The sequence below is a fragment of the Eulemur rufifrons genome, unplaced genomic scaffold (assembly GCF_041146395.1).
Source record: "Eulemur rufifrons isolate Redbay unplaced genomic scaffold, OSU_ERuf_1 scaffold_158, whole genome shotgun sequence".
Lineage (NCBI taxonomy): Eukaryota > Metazoa > Chordata > Mammalia > Primates > Lemuridae > Eulemur > Eulemur rufifrons.
The window spans coordinates 75,001-95,000 of record NW_027182940.1 but is presented as its reverse complement, the minus strand read 5'-3'; the positions used below and the strand labels follow the sequence as shown (position 1 = coordinate 95,000).

The 20,000-nt window shown below is 55.1% G+C and overlaps 1 pseudogene; it reads left to right on the top strand.

Moving 5' to 3' along the window:
* Positions 1 to 19,666: 19,666 nt before the first annotated feature.
* Positions 19,667 to 19,758, top strand: LOC138379773 (small nucleolar RNA U13; annotated as a pseudogene).
* Positions 19,759 to 20,000: the final 242 nt, after the last annotated feature.

Here is a 20,000-nt window from a genome sequence, read left to right as displayed (position 1 = left end):
TCGTCCGTTTCCCAATCCTGTCTCGCTCCGGGGAGCACCGTGCACCGGTGGAACGACCCCCTCGTTGGCCGGGCGGTCCCCCCAGCCGCAATCCACAGGCGCCAGCACGGGAGCGCCCATCCATCCGCGGCCTGGCACGGGACCGGGTGGAGGGCCGCACGCTCACAGGGGATGGGGAGGGGGCGCGAGACGGGCCGCACCACCACCCCCTTCCCCCAGCGCACACCGGGGCGACCCGCGGCCGGGGCACGCAGCGCACACACGCGGGCGCCCTTCACAGCTGGAACGCCGGCCCGGCCCGGCGTGACCCTCCCCCAGAGTTCAGGGGGGAGGCGCGGACCACGTTAGGCGAAGAGTGGCACTCGGCCCCCACCGCGGGGGCCGGCGGACCGCTCCCCCCCACGGCAGGGGAGGAGGGAACTCTGCCCACGCACAACTGGCAGCCGCAGGGGCGGCGGCTGACGACGCGCAGAGAGGCGGCGGGCTGGGGGATCCGACAAACCCCAGAAGAGGACACGCCTCCATGATCGCTAGAGAAGACGCTTTCTCGCCGAAGGTGGATCGCCCCCGACCCCCGGTCGCCCCCGTAAGGGCCCTGGGCGGAGGCGTTCAGGCACGCCCTGGGGGAGGTGTGGGGGGGGTCTGCGGCATGGGGCAAAACACGCACGGTTGGCGACTCCTGAGCGTTCGCGGTCGGGGCCCCTGGTCCAAAAGCCCCCTCACTTCGAGGGGAACACTCCCCCGTCGGTATGGGAGAGGGGTCACCGAGGCAGACCAGGCCGGTGGCAGAGGCCCCCCACGGGGCCGGCCGGCACCACGTCGCCGGCCCAGCCCCACCACGATCGCCCACACGACCGTGCAACCACCCCCCCCTCGGGCAGGGTGGGAAGAGCACAAGCCGTGCGCTCGCCTTTCGAAGTCCGCCACGCACACATCGTGGGGACGCCGAGACAACGCCCCCCGCCCGCCCACGCAGCGCAGGAGGATGCCTCTAGGCTTGCCCGCCTCGACCCCCCCAACCCCAAGCACGCTGCTCGAGGGTGTACCCAACGCAGCAGACGCTGCAGCGGCGACCAGAGGGGGGACGCCGGGAACGAGGACGACAACCACCGCTCGGTTTCGGGCACCTTGGAGAACAACCCGGTGCGCTCCGGGGGCACCACAAAAGGGCCACACAGACCCAGCAGCCGCGCGCCAAACGGGGCGCGCGACCGGGCGGGCGGCACGGCCCCGCACCCGTCCGTCGCGGGCAGGGGGGACCCCGGCCAGGCAACAGCCACACAGGGCGAGCGAGGGCTGCCCGCTGCGTCAAGAGGACTCACGACCCCCCGCCAACGCCACGAGGCCGAGGGCGGGGCGACCGCGGTCGGGCCGGATAGTCTCGCACCCGCGCCTCCCACGCACCGCCCACAGGCGGGGAAGGAGAGGTGAGGTGCCCGCGGGCAGAACGAGAAGAGCGGCCACCATTCACCATGAATGGACCGTCCCTCGCCTGGCACGCGGCTCAAGGCCCGGGAGAGCGCGACGTCACCACATCGATCAGGCCCCGAGGACGGGGAGGGTTGGGGGAGGTCAGTCAGACCGGCGAGGACAGCGATCGGAGGAGCCCGCTTCAGCCTCGCCAGCCCCGCCTCCCAAGCACAACCCAAAGACGAGGACCGCCTGACACGCAACGGCACAGAGCCAGCGGGGTAAGGGGGAAGGTTGCCGCAAACCTCCCCCCCTCCCCCGGGTGCCGTCTCTCGAGGGGACAAGAGACCAACGCGAGAGGCGGGCACCACCGTCGGGACACTCCGACGCCCTAGAGCCGGCGCGCGGGCCCAGGCGGTCAGCTCAAAGGGAACAGGGCAGGGCGCTGGATCCCCAGGAACCCAGAACCCTGTCCGCGTGCGGAGGCCCAACCCCTCCAGCGACAGTCGCCGAAGGACAGCGTGTCAGTACTAACCTGCAGGCGGAAGATGACGATATGAGGTGATCAAAAACACCGCGCAGGAAGACGGGGACCGAGCCACTTGAACACGCCTGCCCCCACGACACTCGACACGGCCACCTGTCCCCAGCAGGTCCCCAGCGCCAGCAGACAAGGGGCACTCAGGGACATCTGGTCGGCCCCCGTGGCGTAGAGGGCCAGGGAGGCCCTCACCGTCCACGCGCGCCACCCAGGGCCCAGCACGGGGACTTGTGGAGGAGAAAACATCGGGACGGGACCGCCACGGCCCACGAGCGGCCGCGGGCCGACAGGGGTCGCCCTCGCCGGCCACCCAGGGCCACCCAGGGCCCGGTCCCCGGCCCCAGCACGGGGACTTGTGGAGGAGAAAACATCGGGACGGGACCGCCGCGGCCCACGAGCGCCCGCGGGCCCACAGGGGTCGCCCTCGCCGGCCACCCGCGCCACCCAGGGCCACCCAGGGCCCGGTCCCCGGCCCCAGTCCCCGGCCCCAGCACGGGGACTTGTGGAGGAGAAAACATCGGGACGGGACCGCCGCGGCCCACGAGCGCCCGCGGGCCGACAGGGGTCGCCCTCGCCGGCCACCCGCGCCACCCAGGGCCCGGTCCGCGCCCCCAGAGTAGGACTCGGAAGAAGCCACGGACGACTGGGTGCCACTCACAGGGCTGTCCCTGCCTCCTGAGCGGGAACCAGGGAAAATGGGTGGGAAAGGCGAGGCCGAGGGAGAGGGACACGCATGCACGGGACGGCGGCCGGTCGCCGGACACCCCCCTCTCCCGCCCGCGTGTGCCGTCTCCTTCCTGTCCCCGCGGGGTGGGTCGGGTCTCCAAAGCGGCCACAGCGTGCTGGTCGACCTGCCCGGGCAGCCCCGCAAGCCGCCTGGCTGGCTGAGCCTGGAAGCGCGGCGACAACGTCCTCCCGCCACACAGCCCTGCAGGCCCAAGCTCTGCCTCCCAGATGTCCCAGCCGGCGTCCCGGCACGAACCAGATGGCCCCGCGAAGGCTGCTTGCTTCCCGGAACTCAGCCTCGCTCGCATCGGGGACTGTCCCCTGCTTTGCCTGCTGCACCGAAGATTCAGAGGACAAGAGACTTGTAGAAAAGCGGCCGCCAGGTGGAGCCCGACCACAACCGGCGCCAGCCACCAGAGGTCTGCTGCAAAACACGGGGCAACCCTCTGGAGCCCATCATTTCAGAGTCCAGAAGGTCCCCCGGGGGCATCAAACACAGTCCCCCTACTCCCCACGGAAGCCATCGAAAAATGACGGGTCAGTCTAGGGCCACGCCACCCTGAACGCGCCCAATCTCGTCTGATCTTGGAAGCTAAGCAGGCCCCGGCCTGGCTAGCACTGGGATCAAAGAAAGGATGGGTCGGCCCGACCACCGACATCGTCCACCAAACCCGTCTCTGCACAGACCACAACATAGCCGAGAGACAGACAGGCAGAAACAGAAAGAGAGAAAGGGAGAGAAAGGAAAAGAACAGAAAGAAAAGAGACGGAGAAACAGAGAGAGAAAGTCAGAAAGAAGAAAACAGTAAATAAGAAAAGACAGGAAGAGGGCACGGGGAAGAAAGAAAAAGGAAGGGAGGAAGGAGATAGGAAACACAGAAAGACAGAAGGAAAGAAGAAATAAGGAAAGAAAAGACAGGCAGAAAGAAAGAGAATGAGAAAAAGGAAGGAAGGATGGAAGCAGAAAGAAAGAAGAAAGAAAGAAAGACAGACAGAGACAGAAGGAGGGAAAGAAAGAAAAGAAAAAGAAAGGAAATTAAGAGAGAAAAAGAAAGAGCACGGAAAGATGGAAAGAGAAAAAGATAGAGAGAAGGAAGGAGAGAGACAGTATAGAAAGAGACAGAAAGGAAGAAGGAAGGAGAGAGAAAGGAGAGAATGAGAAAGAAAGAAGGTAGGAAAGTAGAAAGGGGGAAGAAAGATGGAAAAAACAGAGATAGAAACACAGGATAACAGGAGAAAGGAAGAGAGGAAAGAAATACGGAAGGAAGGAAGGCAGGCAGGCAGGAAGGAAGACAGGAAGACTGAAAGAAGGAAAGAACAAAGAAGTAAAGAAAAGGCAGAAGGAGGAAGAGAAAGAAAGAAAGGGGGGGGGGGAGAGATGATAGGATGAGAAAACCTTTCTGTCGTGGAATCATAAAACCCCTTCCTATCTTAGGATCATGAAACCCAGGGTGGAACTATGATACACTTCACATTCTCAGAGCACGCCGGCTGGTGAAACAAAGAAAGAAGTCAGGGACAGAGAGAACACATTCACGGGGCCTGGCCGGGGGGCCAGGGTGGGGCGGCCCGAGGCTGTCGCCAGAGCCATCTCTGTGGCAGGACGTCGCAACACGCCTACCGGATTTTCCCATAACGCTCGCCCGCCGCCAGGTGACCCCCGTCATCCACCGATCCAAGTGTCAGCCTGGAAAGGACGGGCTCCCTCGTGGGGGAGGGAGCGTGGGGGCGGGAGTGGGTACACACTGGGTCGCAGGCCTCCTCCCGGCCCCTCTCGGACCACGTCTCTCAGCCCTCGGGCACACTCCCCACCACTAGTCGACCAGAGAGCCCCCGGGGGCGGGGGGCCGGAGGGGGGCGTCCACGGCAGGGAGAGAGGACAGGGACCCATCGGCCCGTGCTAGATGCCACGGGTGGAGGCAGGACCTGCTGAAGACACACGAACAGTACGGAGAGGTTCAGAGCGGGGCCTAGGCGCAGCCACTCACGATGATCTCACAGTTGGACTATCTGTCACGGTGGACCGAAGCGCATGAAGTGGGCGCTCCCGGAAACGGCGTGTGTGTGTGTGTGTGTGTGTGTGTGCGCGCGCGTGTGCCTGTGTGTGGGAGGGAGAGAGAGAGAGAGAGAGAGAGAGATGGGAGAAGACGGTCGGTACATTCACTCACTCCTGTACCCGGGCCAGTCGTTTCTCCCGAAGGACAGAAATCCATAAAACACCCACGTCTAAAGAGTGTTTACACAGAGCTAACCCTAGGTCGAATCAGTCTGGAGTCGAGTGCGGGGAATCCTATGGTCCCAAACTGGGACTCCAGTCCCGGCCCCATAGCAAAAGGGGGTCATTTCTCAGAAAACGCACGCACACAGAATCGGGTAACGTTTATACAATTTTATACCGTGGTAGTGACTTCCTTCCCCGCCCCCGTGTTCTTAGGATCGGTCTCACTACATAGTACTTTTTTTTTTTTTTTCTGAGCTTTATTTTATTTTATTTTATTTTACTGTCATTTCGTTAGAGATGATGGGGAGGGGTGGCGGGGGAGCAGGGCATAGTTCACTCACTGGAAGCCTCAAACTCCTGGGCTCCAGCGATCCTCCTTCCTCAGCCTCCCAAATCGCTGGGGCTACAGGCGTGTGCCACCATGCCCGGCTAATTTTTTTCTATTTTTGGTAGAGACGGGGGTCTTGCTTTTGCCGAGGCAGGTCTCGAACTCCTGACCTCAAGCGGTCGGTCCTCCTCCCCGCCTTGGCCTAGGATTACAGGCGTGAGTCACCAAGCCTGGCCTGGATCGGTTTTTAATAGGTAAGGTCTACGAGACATCCCAGTCCAAACATCGATTCGGTGGGTCTCTACAGGACTCCGGGCGGAGATCCGATCTGGGGTTTACAACGTGGAGAATTAAGGCCTGGCTAGCAAAGAGCCCAGTGACTGAAGAGGGACGATGCTCGTCAGTCGTACAGAGCCTGAAAAGATGCAACACGGGGAAACGTTTCCAGGTTCCTCTCAGAAGAGGATGTCAGATGAGATGCCGAAACGAAAAGAATGGGTTCAAGCCAAAAGGAAAAATAGATAAATAAGTCAATAAATAAAACTACGGGAGACAGCCAGGAGACACTGTTTCCTCAGAAATGGCTAGGAAGCCTCCCAGGATAACCTGGATAGCAGCATATGTTCCTCCTCCTCCTCCGGCTCCCTCTCTTGTGTTCGTGTTTGTTTTCTGTAAACGCCAAGATGGGGCAGGGGTGGGGGACACCACGCCGGGTGGGCGAGCAGATCACCCTTCCCACCACAGGAGGGAGCACACACACACACACACACACCCACCCACCCACCCCAGGTCATCACTCTGTAGTTCCGCGTGAGTGAGGTGAGGCCCGGAACGGTGCTAGTAGCTTTCCAAGTGGTCAAAAAGAATGCACAATAACTGGACCGAGGCCTGTCTGGACGCTGTAAAGGCCCACTTGAAAACTTATGCTTGCTCGCTAGGTGACCGATGTCCGCTTGACCTATGTCTGTAATTGGAAATACGTACCTTGCGGAGATAAAACAAAGCAATTAACTTGTAACTAAGTGTTTAAACTTTCCAGCTGCCTGTCGTAAAATTGATTGTGCTTGCTTAACGCCTGAAAGAATGTTCCTTAATTGGAGCTATCTGTTTCTGTAAACCTGCTCGCTTAAAGACTGTAACCGAAACGAAACGGGGGCCCGAGGCTGGTCCCGGACCACACAGCTGCGGAGTAGGTGGTATAGTGTTGTTTCAACCGCCGTGCCTAAAGTCACGGAGCTCTAGCTTAGGATAGTCTGAAACCTTCCTGCTTTTTTCGGCTCGGGGCCATTCTCTGTACCTGTACCCTAACAGGGCAGGGGGTGGTCGCTGGCCAGCTAATGTGGACTCATGACTTGGCTCAATTCGGTCTCTAGGTTGTCCTGTCTCGCACTCCGTACTATAACAGATGCCACACCGGTTCAACCCAGCTCTGAAGGAAAGAAATGCCGAGCGTTCCACTAGCCGGAGGAAGGCAAAACGCACCTCTGCCTTCCTCTGAGGGCACGTCTGAGTGAACGGGTCGTTCTCCCTGCCCGTCACCCCAAGCCCCTCATCCCGGACCCCACCACACCCGGCCTTGACCTCCTCGGCCCTGCCCACCAGGCCCCATCATGGCCTCTGGAGCCTGGGCTCTCTCTCTCTCCAGGCACTGGCACTGCCCCCCGCCCCCACCCCGGGACCTGAGATCCAGGGCCTCTGTCTCCCAGGCCTCCCAGCTGTCTTGACTTGCGGACTCAGTGCCTGCTCTGCCAGAGAGACCTCTTGCTGCGGGGTGGCTCTCAGTGGCTGCATCTCAGCGGTCTAACGTGTCCCCCACCATCCACGTGGCCGCCGGCGTCAGGCTTCGGTGCCGTAGTGCCACCCTGCCTCCCTTCCGGGGGAATCCCACGCTGCCTCAGGCCCATTATGACCTGGAAGAGGCTGCACCTGTGGGGTCTGCCCATTTCCACTACCCCCCCCCACACACGTCACCCCCCGGTCCCCCCATAGGGGTTAGGAAGAAGGCAACACTTTCTGGTACAAGGGTTGAACTGAAGGGGCGAGTGAGTGGCCACCTGGCAGGGGCATCGCAACAGATGGCTGAAGAAGTCAGCCGCCGAGTGCAGAAATGTCACGGAACTTGGGGTGCCACTGCCTTGCTGAGATAGGGCCAGGGCAGGCTTTAAAAGGCTAAAATTCTGCCTGCCTTTGGTACGTTAATACAGAACCCATGGTCCTTTCTAATTTTTGATTCCCGGAGAGGCAGGAAGTATTCCAAATGGCCACGCCATGGCTTTTCTAAATTGCCCACAAGGCCTTCTCCGACCCAGCGGGTCAGGGGTTTGCTTTGGTGTTACATCGTGGTAAAAGAGACATCCCACAGCAGTGACCATGTCCATCGACTCCGTCGGCGCTCTCAGGCTCGTAGTCCCACTTTTCAGACAAGCCTGGATGGCCACTCCGTGTCACTCTTTGCCAAATGCCAGCCACTCTCCTCCCCGCCCCGCATCCCCCATTTGGCCACCACAACTCTTCATCCCCAGGCGCCCTCCGGTAAAGTGTGCTCCTGTCTGTACACCTACTCCGTTGGGGGCGGGGGGGGGGGGGCGGGAGGTGGCACAAGAGGTGGCTGGTGGCCGGAGCAGGCCCGCCACCTTGAGTGTGTGGAACAGCGCTGAGGATTTCCTAAGGGAAGAAAGAGGGTGGGGAGAGCGAGAGAGCATCTCCTCCTCGTGAACCTCACAGATGATTGAGGACAAACAGGCCTGCACGGGGAGGGGGGGGGCAGGGAGGGTGCCGAGTCTGCACCAGAGAAAATGGCTTTGTGGGGGGGTGGGAGGGGAAGAGGGCAGAAAGATTTTCTGTCTTTTTAAAACTTCCCCCAGGCTTTTGGGAACTTGCAGCCCGGCCTGCATCCCTGAGGCACGTTAACTCTTTGGTTATAACTCCAGGTGGCCCCCAGGGTGGGCGGCCCACAGAGTTCAAGGGATTTCTTCTCAGCAGAGACGGGACCTTTAGAACAGCTAACTGCAGTAATTGCCTGAAGCTGAGAACCAACCCTCCCTCCTTTAAAAACCTCTGTATTTCTGCCTAGGCCTATGTTCACGAAATTTGGGGGTTTGAGACTGAGAAGCTCTACCCTATTTATTTCCTCCTTTGTCAGCAAAGTAGACTCTCTGTTTTCTTACTCCTCATACCGCTTGTCCTCGTTATTCGGCCTCGTGGACAAGCAGCTGAGCTTTCGGTCACAAGTCCACACCCCAGGGTGGAGGGGTCCAATCCACCCCTGTCCAGACCTGGGCCCTTCCTGCCTCCCTCTCGAGACGATCTGTTTGGCAGCCCAGCCGCCTTGGACTGGGCCACAAGGAGGACACAAAGTAAAGACCCAGCCCCCCCGCCCCCCCCCCCCACACACACACACACACGGCAGTGGCGGTGGGTGGCAGTTCTCCAAGGGTTTGGGGCTTTTCCTGAGGCAGGAGACGGAGGGGACTGATTTCTTTAGAGCTCCGTCCCCTCCCCCATGCGCTGTGCCGCCTGGAAGCGGCAGCTCGCGGGGCGGGGTCGGGGCTGAAAGCGGCTCCGCCCGAGAGAAGCCCGAGGCGGCTACGTGCAAGCGCGCATGCGCAGTCAGCTCGCGGGGCGGGGTCGCGGCTGAAAGCGGCTCCGCCCGAGAGAAGCCCGAGGCGGCTACGTGCGAGCGCGCATGCGCAGTCAGCGCAGTGAGTGGAGGAGGGGTGGAAAACGGCGGAAGGGCTCCGCCGGGGGCCCGGCCATCTGTGCGGCCAGGCTAGGGGTTTGCCTCTTGGGCCGGGAGCTCGTACCCCGCCCCCAGCCCGCAGGCAATCCCGAGGGGCAGAAGCACGACTTGCTGGGCACCTCCTCGGGCGAAGCGGTCGCGGTGGCTGGGTTACGTGGGGCCCAGACGAGTCTCTGGTTCTGGGAGCGGCACCTCCCCCACGCGCCTCTCCTCTTGGGCCTTCACCCCTCCCCCCCCCCCCCCCCCCGCTCCGGCCCCAGGGGATGGGAGGAGTGGGGGGCAGGGAGACGACCTCAGGGAGGAGCCAGACCAACTGAATGAAAGCTTTTCATGAACTCGTGTGTCTTTGCCAGGGAAACACCATTTCTGGAGTCTATGAACTAAAATAAAATCTTAAGCCGCCCCCCGCCCGCCACCGCCAGCTGACCCGTCCCGTGGTTGGCCCAGGGAACCCTAGAAAAACCCTTAAACCTGAGCTGCTGCCCCGCAAGGACAGGGGAAGTCAGACACCCCTCCCTGATGGAGTCAGATTTTATAACAATGAGATACTGAATGTCCGACGGGCCTAAGGCCAGGCAAGACAAAGCTTAACGCATATCTAGCAGGCCAACCGTTTACTGAACTACAGGGCACTTGAGTTTTGGGTAAACTGTCCAGTGGCTTGTCTGTGATTAGCAGACCTCCTTACCTTAACTGAAAACATGATGCAAAGCCTTTAGGCAGAGGTTCATTTATGTCATCAATTGCAAATCAAAGAATCTTTAAACCCAGCTGTAAACCTGTAAACACCGCACCCTCCCTCCCCCGCCCCCCCCCAACTGCCAGATGTCCTGCCTTTTCAGCCCAGACCAATGTACCCCTTCCATGTTTTGATTTGTGATTTTACATGTAATTCCTGTCTCCCTAAAATGTATGAAGCCAAACTGTAACCCACCCCACCACAATGGGTCCGCTTGCTCAAGGCTTCTTGGGCGTAGCTCTCTGGGCCATGATCACGGCCGTTGGGCTCAGAATAAAACTCTTTAAATTATTTTGCAGTGATTTGGGGTTCTTTTCCATGGACGAGTCAATCGTGTTCACATTATTTTAGCCTTGGGAGCTTTTTCTTTTCTATTATGTCTGATCCTGATCGCTAGCCAGGTATTCATTCATATTTTTGGTTGGTGGTGGTGCTCAAGCTCGTCTTTGTACATCCCAGATTGGCGTAAGCCACCGTGAATATGTTTTACACCTTCCAAGAGCTAGCGCTTATTGCCGTATCATAACCAGGGCTCGCAGCAATTTTTCTTTTTTTTTTTTTAAAGCTGCTTCCACTTTCCACCTAGGTATACATACGAGTATCCCCTTTAAATGAATGCTTGCATCGAGGAACCAGGAAGTGGTTTTTGTTGTTGTTGCTGTTGTTGTTTTCCCCCAGTCATTTATCTGCTCCTCAACCCTCATTATTTATCTCACACACACACACACACACACACCCCCACCCCATCTCTGTAGAAAAGCTCACGGAGATTGTTCATCCACCGCGTGCTTTCTGTTGACAGTATCTGAGACGATAAGGAGCACCATGCATTCTGTTCTAAGAGAAAAATTGCATATATCAGTATGATTATATTTTACTTCTTGTGTGAATTTAGTGGATCTCATAAAAGCTGATCTTGATTTTCACAGCAGAGAAAAGTGGGCTTCTGTTTTGGTTTTGTTTTTGTTTTTCTGGAGGGGTGGTGTCTTCACATAAGTGATCATCTTTACAAGTATGCTATATGCGAGAAATTTCAGAAAGCTGCAAAGAGTGACTTGTTGACAATGCTTGCATTGAATGATGTATCTGAATCTGTGAATCGAAGGGGTCAGCATCTGACCAGAAAGCACTGTTAGAAGAAGAGGGGTTTCGGGTCTTTTCCTAAATTGTATCTGCCTAAGGCGGAAAATATTTCTGTTTCCCTATGACATGGTATTTTCCTCACAAGCAGTGTTAATGGCTCCATATGTCTCTAGACTGGCTGCAGAGCAGAGACTCCATGGTCTCCACTACTTGACTCTGTCTGTCCAAGAATGGCCTCCACAGCTCTCCTCTGTGAGATATCCACTCTCAGAGGTGGCACGGTATGGTGGGTAGGGGGATATGCTGGATTTTGAAAACTCAGAGTTTGAACTCCAGTGCTTTATTTCTTAGCAACATGAACTTTGTCAGATCACATCACCCTGCTGAAGCCCAGTCACCTAAAGGGTAGAAAATGCAATGGATAGATTGACGCTTCTCTTCTCTTCTCCTCTCTTCTTTCTCTCTTTCTTTCTTTCCTTGTGTCTTCCTGTCTCTGTCTCTCTCTCTCTCTCTCTCTCTCTCTCTCTTTCTTTTTGTCTTTTTCTTTTTTTTCTTTTGACGGGCCCTCACTCTGTTTCCCAGACTAAAGTGCAGTAGCATCATCATAGATCACTGCAACTTCAAACTCTTGGCCTCAAGCGATCCTTTCCCCCTAGGCTTCCCAAAGTGCTAGGATGCAGTTTTATTTTTATCTGTGACACCATGGGAGGAAATATCTTTTAGGGTCATAGGGTCAGAAATTTAGATCTCTTCTTTGAACTCATGGTAGCGGCTAACTGGGATTTTCAGTGTGTAAACGTAAGCCACTTGTAATTTCACCAGTACTCCCGTTACTTGTCATCTATTCAGGAGGTGAACTCTTCTTCCCCTACCATCTACTGTTCAAACGCGTTGGCCACAAGGATAATTTGAATATCAGATTCAGAGCACAAATAATTAAGGTCCTGTAGCGTTAATAAGTAAAAGGGGCCACACACAAACCTGTGGAAGTCTGTGTCCCTTCCAGTTTTTTTGTTTGTTTGTTTGTTTTTGGGCCCCCCCCCCCCCCCGAGACTGAGTCTCACTCTGTTGCCCGGGCTAGAGTGAGTGCCGTGGCGTCAGCCTAGCTCACAGCAACCTCAAACTCCTGGGCTCAGTCGATCCTCCTGCCTCAGGCTCCCCAGGAGCTGGGACCACAGGCATGTGCCACCATGCCCGGCTAATTTTTTTCTATATATTTTTAGTTGTCTGGACAATTTCTTTCTATATTTTTAGTAGAGACGGGGGCGGGGGGTCTCACTCTCGCTCGGGCTGGTCTCGAACTCCTGACTTTGAGCGATCCTCCCGCCTCGGCCTCCCAGAGTGCTAAGTTTACAGGCCTGAGCCAACGCATCCGGCCTGTGTCCATTCTTTAATGTTGTGTGTTGCTCAGTTATGAAAAGGCAAGGGAACATAAAATCCGAGTTTTAGGGATGACTTATAGGCTCAGTATTCTTTTTTTTTTTTTTTTTTTTTTGCCTCCTCTAAGCCTATGTGAATATCAAGGAGGGTAAAAAATTCAGTGTTCTCAGTTCAGTGCCCAACCAACCTCTGTTTCCAGAGTAAAAATTGAGCATCCTATTACACCTTTATTTCCCTTTGGTATGCTAAGGCCCAACTCGGCAGAGAGGTCACTGTTTATTCTCTTGGCTAAGATCACATGTGCCATAGTCTGTCTGCTTTGTCTCCTTTAGGGGTAATCATCCAATCTTACCCGGGCCCCTCACATCCTCGTGACAATAGGCCTCCTTGGTTTACTGAAATAGAAAAGACCGGCTCATCAGCAATGTTTGATCGGTTGCTTCAGAAACAAATGTTGTTCTGCTTTCTTTACTATGTTTTTTTTTTTTTTTTTCCTTCTTTCTTCCGTCAGACCCAATCCGATATAGGTGGGAGAGAAGGTAACCGGAGCCTCTTGAAAAACCGAAGTGAACCAAAGCGAGCTCACAGATTCAGATAGAAATCAGGAGGAAGAAAAATTGAGAGATAACATGGATTTTCTGTCTAGCGGGTGTTCTCACACTTCAATTTTACCAGAAGCGTTAGGTAGGATGACGATGACGATAATTGTGACAAACACTATTCTCATTGGACAGATAAGGAGGCAGGCTCAGAGTGACGAGTAACCTGGGCCTAAATAGATCGCTAAGAAGCATCATAGTGTGTTCCTTGGTTACGCTGTTTTGTGAAGCTCAAAAAGTTTGGGGTGCGCGTGCGCGTGCGTCCATGTGCGTACGCAATCATAGGTGTTCTAGTAAAACGGATATGAGGTAGGATTTCCCATACCTTCAATGATTTCATGTCCTGCAGGAACATAATGTTCCGGGATCAGGTTTTTATTCTGCCTTCTGTGCCACATGCTCAACATGCCTGTGACTTTACAGCCGAGACTTGCTCAGGGGGAGCCCATTCTCATCTTCTGGGAGGTTCTGCTAATCTTTAAAAGACAAGGACATAGGAAGATGATCCTATAACAACGACTGTGACCACGATTAAAGGCTTACTGTTTACCACGCGTGCTTCTGTGGGCTTTGCCTGCATTTGCTTTTTCACTCTGCACAATATCCCTGTGGGGTAGGCACCATGATTTCTGCATTTGCAGATGAAGAGGCTGAGGCTCAAGAGGATGTATGACTCGCCAAGTTACCAAACACGGAGTGTCGTCCAGGTAGCCAGTCCAGGCCCCCCGGCTCTGCAGCCACTCTGCAATGCTGATTCTGAGCCTGACCGTTTCATCACTGGTGGCTCCCTGAGAACCTTGACTCGGCCCCCTTCCTCAGTTCACTTGGGAAACATATTCATGTGTGTGTATTTCTCTCCTTCCCTCTCCCACCCCCCCCCCCCGTTTTAGTTTTTATTATTTTGAAAAGTGCATAGAACGATAAAAACTTTAAAAGTAGGAAAAAGCTTACGGAACACATAAGGACACAGAGAAAGAAAATATCTGTGTACAACAGTGCAACGCATTTGTGTTTTAAGTCGTGGTGTTGCAAAAGAGTCCAAAAGTTTAAAAGAAAGAAAGAAAAACAAACAAACAAACAAACAAAAAAAAAAAAGCCAAACCACCATGGAAAAGTTTATGAAGTGAAAACACTTACAGTAAGCTAAGGTTAATGTATTATTGAAGAAAGAAATTTCTAAAGGTAAATGTCGTGTGGCCTAAGTGTCCAGGGTTTATGAAAACCTACAGTAAGTAATGTCCTAGGCCTTCACATTCACTCACCACTCACCGCCAACTCACAGACTCACCCAGAGCAACCTCCCGCCCGCCCTGCAAGCTCCATTCACCGTAAGTGCCCTGGCCAGGTGTCCCACTGCACAGAAACCTATTAGACTGCATTTCTTCCCATTACTATCAGTAGTTGTACATTTCTTAGGACTGTAGGCCTACGATACACCTCCAGGCATAGTTAGGGGTTGGGAAGAGGAGGGAAGAGGCCATTCTTCATTTATTTTTTTTTTTTTTTTTGTTGAGACAGAGTCTCACTTTGTTGCCCAGGCTAGAGTGAGTGCCGTGGCGTAGCTCACAGCAACCTCAAACTCCTGGGCTTAAGCGATCCTACTGCCTCAGCCTCCCGAGTAGCTGGGACTACAGGCATGCGCCACTATGCCCGGCTAATTTTTCTATATAGATTTTTAGGTGTCCATATAATGTCTTTCTATTTTTAGTAGAGACGGGGTCTCGCTCAGGCTGGTCTCGAACTCCTGACCTTGAGCAATCCACCCGCCTCGGCCTCCCAGAGTGCTAGGATTACAGGCGTGAGCCACCGCGCCCGGCCCATTCTTCATTTATTAATTGGGTAGCATGGGGGCAGGGGAGGCAGTTTCCTCCTTCTCCCCCTCTTGTTTTTCTTTATTCCTCTCCCAGTTCCCCCTTCCATCGTCTCGATGGATTTGGATGAGACGTAGACATTTTCTACGTCAGGCCTTAATCATACCGAGGGAGCAGGAGAAAAGTAAGCCGCCTACCATGACACGATGGAATGGAAGTTTGTCAGCCATTGACTGCTGTGGCATTCCGACATTTAGTGTCTTCAGGACATTCTATATTTCTGCTATCCCACTAGAATATATCTCCTCGATCACTACTGTGTGGCCACATCCCAGCTGTTTCGTGAGCCACCCTCAATGTTCGTGACGATGTAGTGTGGGGACTCCCTCCGTCTGGTGCCTTAAACTCGCACATTTGGGGTTTTGTATCAGGATAGCAAAGCGATCACCTTTAAATAACCTGGCTGGCCATGGTGGCTCATGCCCGTGATCCCGGCAACTTGGGAGGCAGAGACGGGAGCGTGACTTGAGCCCAGCAGCTGGAGACCAGCCTGGGTAACACGATGAGACCTCATCTCTACCAACAAAAAAAAAAAAAAGAAAAATTATGGCGGGTGTGGCAGCATTTGCCTATAGTCCCAGCTACTCAGAAGGCTGAGGCAGAGAGGATCACTTAAGCCCTGGATTTGGAGCTTGCTGTGAGCTACAATCAGGCCAAGGCGGCCTGGGAGAGGACAGAGTGAAAGAAATCCTGTCTCAAAAAAAAAAAAGAAAAGAAAAGAAAAGAAAAGAAAGAAAACAAGACCGATAACACAACACAACTTAGAAGACTTGGTGTTACCGAAAGCTCGGCCACTTGCCCACGAGGCCGAATAACGAGGACAAGCTGTTTGAGGAGGAAGGAAAGAGAGAGTCTATTTTGCCGGTAAAGGAGAAAATAGGGTAGACCTTCCCATCTCAAGCCTCCGAATTTCCCGGAACATAGGGCTAGGCAGAAATACAGAGCTTTTAATGAGGGGGGGAGGGGTTCTCAGCTTTAGCGTTGATTGTGGTTAATTATTTCAATCGTCCAGGCTCTGCCAAAAACAAAGCCTGTGAACTCTGCCGGCCGCCCACCTGGGGGGGGGGGCGGGGCAGGGGACCACTTGGGAGTTTTAAGAAAAGATTTAACCTGCCTTGGGGACATAGGCCAGACTACAAGCTCCCAAAAGTGGTGGTGGTGGTGGTGGTGGTGGTGGGGAGCGTAAAACGACAGAACGTCTTTCTGTCCTTTATTGGTTTCTCCTTTTTCCCCCCTAGGTGCCAAAAGACCTGAGACTGATGCCGAAAAGAAATAGGTACAGGCGCCCACGTGCACACACAAAGATATACGATCGAATACATCGTGTTGACAGTCGGGGAAACTGGAAGATGATGGGGAAGTATCACGAGCAACTTTGTATTTCTTCCAGGACAGGAAAATGGACACGAAGAGAAAAATTCATCGTTCTCGGCGTAGGATAAAAAGCCACATCTTGTTACTTAATATAATTCATTCTGTGATTTAAGTTTTTATACGATATGATATTCGATAAGCCTAAAACACAAGATAAAAGAGAAACAAACAAAAGGGAAAAAATAAAAATAAAAAAGACGACGGGCAGAGGCCTACGGTCCCGGGAGGAGGCAGAGAGCGGGAGGAGGGGCGCCTCCCGCAGACAACAGGGCGGGTGGGCGGAGACCCGCTAGAGGCTAGGGCTGCCCCGGGCGGGCCCAGAGCTGCGGGCCCGGGAAGAAGAGGGTGGGACCGTCCGGACCGTGCTCTCCTCCCCGCCCTCCACACCTCCCGGGAGTCAGCTCTTAAACTCCCAACGTCACCTGACTTTCCGGATCCCGAGGTCTGATCAAAGTGGCCGCTAGGTGACACCCAGCAACCGCTGCCGGTGTCATCCTGAAAAGAACGGACCCTATGACTGACGGGGGTGGGGCGCACAGTGGGTGGCCCGGCCAGCTCCCCTTCCTCCTCGGAGCGGATCGGATCATCTGGAACTTTATCCAGAGAGGAGAGAGTGCCCCTGGGTGTGTGCTAGAAGCCGGAGGGTTGGGGCAGGGACCTACCCAAGAGAGAAGTAGAGTACAGGGAGTTTCAGAGTTGACCCACTCACCATCTCGCCCTGGTCAATACAAGAGTGGCAATATCTGTCACCGTGGAATGAACACTTGGTACCGAAGACCTTTGTCTATGCTGGCCCCCCTATGCCTAGGGGGGGGCATGTGGCCAGAATCTGACATCCTAAACGTCTTCGTAGAAAGAATTTGGGGGTGGGGGTGGGGGAGAGAGACAGAAAAAGAAAAGAGAGGGGGAAAGAAATGGCTGCCACAAAACTATCAGAACAGAGAAGCGACCGATAGGGCCTATCTGGTTAAGTTCTTTCCCTACCCAGAGAACGACTTGACGTAGCTGACGTCACTGCAGTCAGGCCACGTTCCGGTGGACACAGAGAGTCAGGGATAGAATTTCACGCTCGGCACTGTCTCTCGGGACAGCGGGAAGGTGGAGGGTGGCTGAGGGTTCTATGCTCCTTTATCACACACCGTCAGGTAGGTCAGGTAAAATTGAGGACAGATTTCCAGTGTTTCGAGAAAGGAAGAGCACTCGTGCAGGCCATCTATCTGTACGTGGGAGAGTGTCCCCGAAAAGTGGCTTTCAGTGCCGGGATGTGCCTAGGCCAAGAAGGTACACGATCCTGAGTGAGAATGGTCCGTCCCATCGAGTCAGTCGGTAGGAGGCCACCGGGTCGAGACGGAACTGCCCCCCCACCCGCCCCCGCCCCCGCCCCCGCCCCCCAGAGCAGACAGACTCAGAATGGAGTCACTCGGTGCCAGTGCCCTGCCCGGGTGCCCCATCATTCAACCGAACTGGGAAACAGGTGGGCTTTCCGACCCTCGGGAGGGAGCTTCACCGGCGGGCGGACAGATCAGAAGGGGCCCGGCTCCCTTGAGCGGGCAGGCTGGGGACGGTCGGTGGGGTCTCTTGACAGGAGGCACCACGGAACCCTTGAGGCAATGTCGGGGGCACCTATGTTGCGGTCCAAAGCTAGCGTCTGAGAAGTCGTCCCGAAAGCATGATGGCGTCAACAAGTCCCCTCCGTTCAAGAAACGAGATTCATTTCTAGAGGAGGGCCACCCCCGCGGGAGGACCGTAGGCTTCCTGTGGACATTCTCTTCAAAAGGCAATTCACTCAGCGGAGTGAAAATCGGAAAAATCGCTGTCCTCTGACGCAGCTGCAGAGAAAAGATGGCACCAAAATCAATGAAACACACACACACACACACACACACACACACAAACACACCTCCTCCCATCTGAACGAGCACTCCGGACGGTCACATAGGGAGAGCGACGGGCTCTCTTCCCCCCCCCTGTGGTTTTCTACCTTTTGTTGCGGTTTTTTCCCTCAGTGGATAGAGGAGGAGACACAGGGGGCTCAGCCGGCATGCGAGTGGGTTTATCATCCTCTGTGAGTATCAACACGCGACACCACCTAAGTGAAGGAACACACCGGTGTTTCATGTGATGTGGCTCAATGCCTGGCAGATACGAGCCTTTGCAGGCCTCCTCGTGATCGACAGGACGTCGCCTTGGACACGGACACATCTTGTCCCTCCCTCCCGAGGCGATAGGCGGTTCCGTACCTCCTCGGGGCCAGGGCACAGTCTGCCTAGGCACCTACAACACGTGTGGCAACAGCCTCGATGGCTCTGCCATGAGAACGAACTCCCGTGGCACGGGGGTGGGGTGGGGGGGGGTCGGGTGCTGAAGAATTCAGCTGAGTGAAGGAATGCCACGGGATTCAGAGTGCCATCGGTGGGCTGAGAGGCGAGCAGGGCGGGCTTTGAAAGGGTAACATTCTCCCTGCCTTCCGTCTGGCTGTGAATACAGAACGTACACGCCAGGCGGGGTGGCTCACGCCTGTAATCCTAGCACTCTGGGAGGTAGAGGCGGGTGGATCGCTCAAGGTCGGGAGTTCGAGACCAGCCTGAGCAAGAGCGAGACCCCCATCTCTACTAAAAATAGAAAGAAACTATATATCTAAAAATATATACAGAAACAGTATCTAAAAATATATACAGAAAAATATTAGCCGGGCACGGTGGCGCATGCCTGTAGTCCCAGGTACTCGGGAGGCTGGGGCAGTAGGATCGCTTGAGCCCAGGAGTTTGAGGTTGCTGTGAGCTAGGCTGACGCCACGGCACTCTAGTCTGGGCAACAGAGTGAGACTTTGTTTCAAAAAAAAAAAAAAAATATATATATATATATATATATATAAATATATATACACACACACACACACACACACACACACGTATATCCAATTAGCTGGGCATGCTGGCACATGCCTGTAATCCCAGCTACTCGGGAGGCTGAGGCAGTCTGATCGCTTGAGCCCAGGAGTTTGAGATTGCTGTGAGCTAGGCTGACGCCATGGCACTCTAGCCAGGGCAACAGAACGAGAGACTCTGTCAGAAAGAAAAGAAGAGCGAGAGCGAGAGAGCGAGAGAAAGAAAGAAAGGAAGGGAGAGAAAGGAAAGAGAAGGAAGGGGGGGGGAGAGAGAGAGAGAGAGAGAGAGAGGAGAAAACTATTAAAAAATTCGGGACCAGATCCATCGGTCGGTACTCAGAAGCGTGACGATCGGGTGTTCCCGAGCACGTGTGAGATGTGTCTTCTCCCTGACGCCGCGTTTCCTCCACACACACATCACCCATCTGCCGTGGAAAAAAAGCAACAAAAAGAGAGAAAGAGATTAAGAAGGGAAAATGGAAACAGGGCAAAAGAGGAAGAAAGAAAGAAATTTCGAAAAAAAGAGACCAAAGTCACAGCGAGAAGGAAGAATACTGAGCCCAGAGCGACACCTAGTGACCACACCGTCACAAGCACCCTAGGGCCCCAATTCGCCAGAGACATCTGGTGGACCCCAGGGCAACATGTGGTCGACCCGGGGCCATGGCGTCTGCAGCCGATTCCCAGGCAGGCGGGCACACGAGCCCGGGGAAACTCATTCTCAGCGCGGGGAGGAGGGGAGGGGAAATAATAGCAAAGTCACACCAGATCCCTTTCTAGTTCATAAACGTGTTGATTGCGTGTTCACGCGCACGTGTGAGAAGGGCCTCCTGGTGTGTCGGCACGTCACCCGCGTGACGTGAAACCATGAATCCGGGGGGGGGGGAGCGGAAAGGCGGGCAGGAAAAGGCAAAGAGAGAATAGATAAAATGAAAGGACCAAAAAGAAAGTCACACAGCAGGGTAGGGGAGTGAGAGCAAGTCGAGAGACTGCAGACAGAAACTCCGAGAGGAGAGGAATGCTCCGGAGCGCCCCCTCGCCCCGCGCGAGAAGAATACCGATCGCAGGGTGACCCCTAGGGGCAGCGAGGCCAGAGAGACCA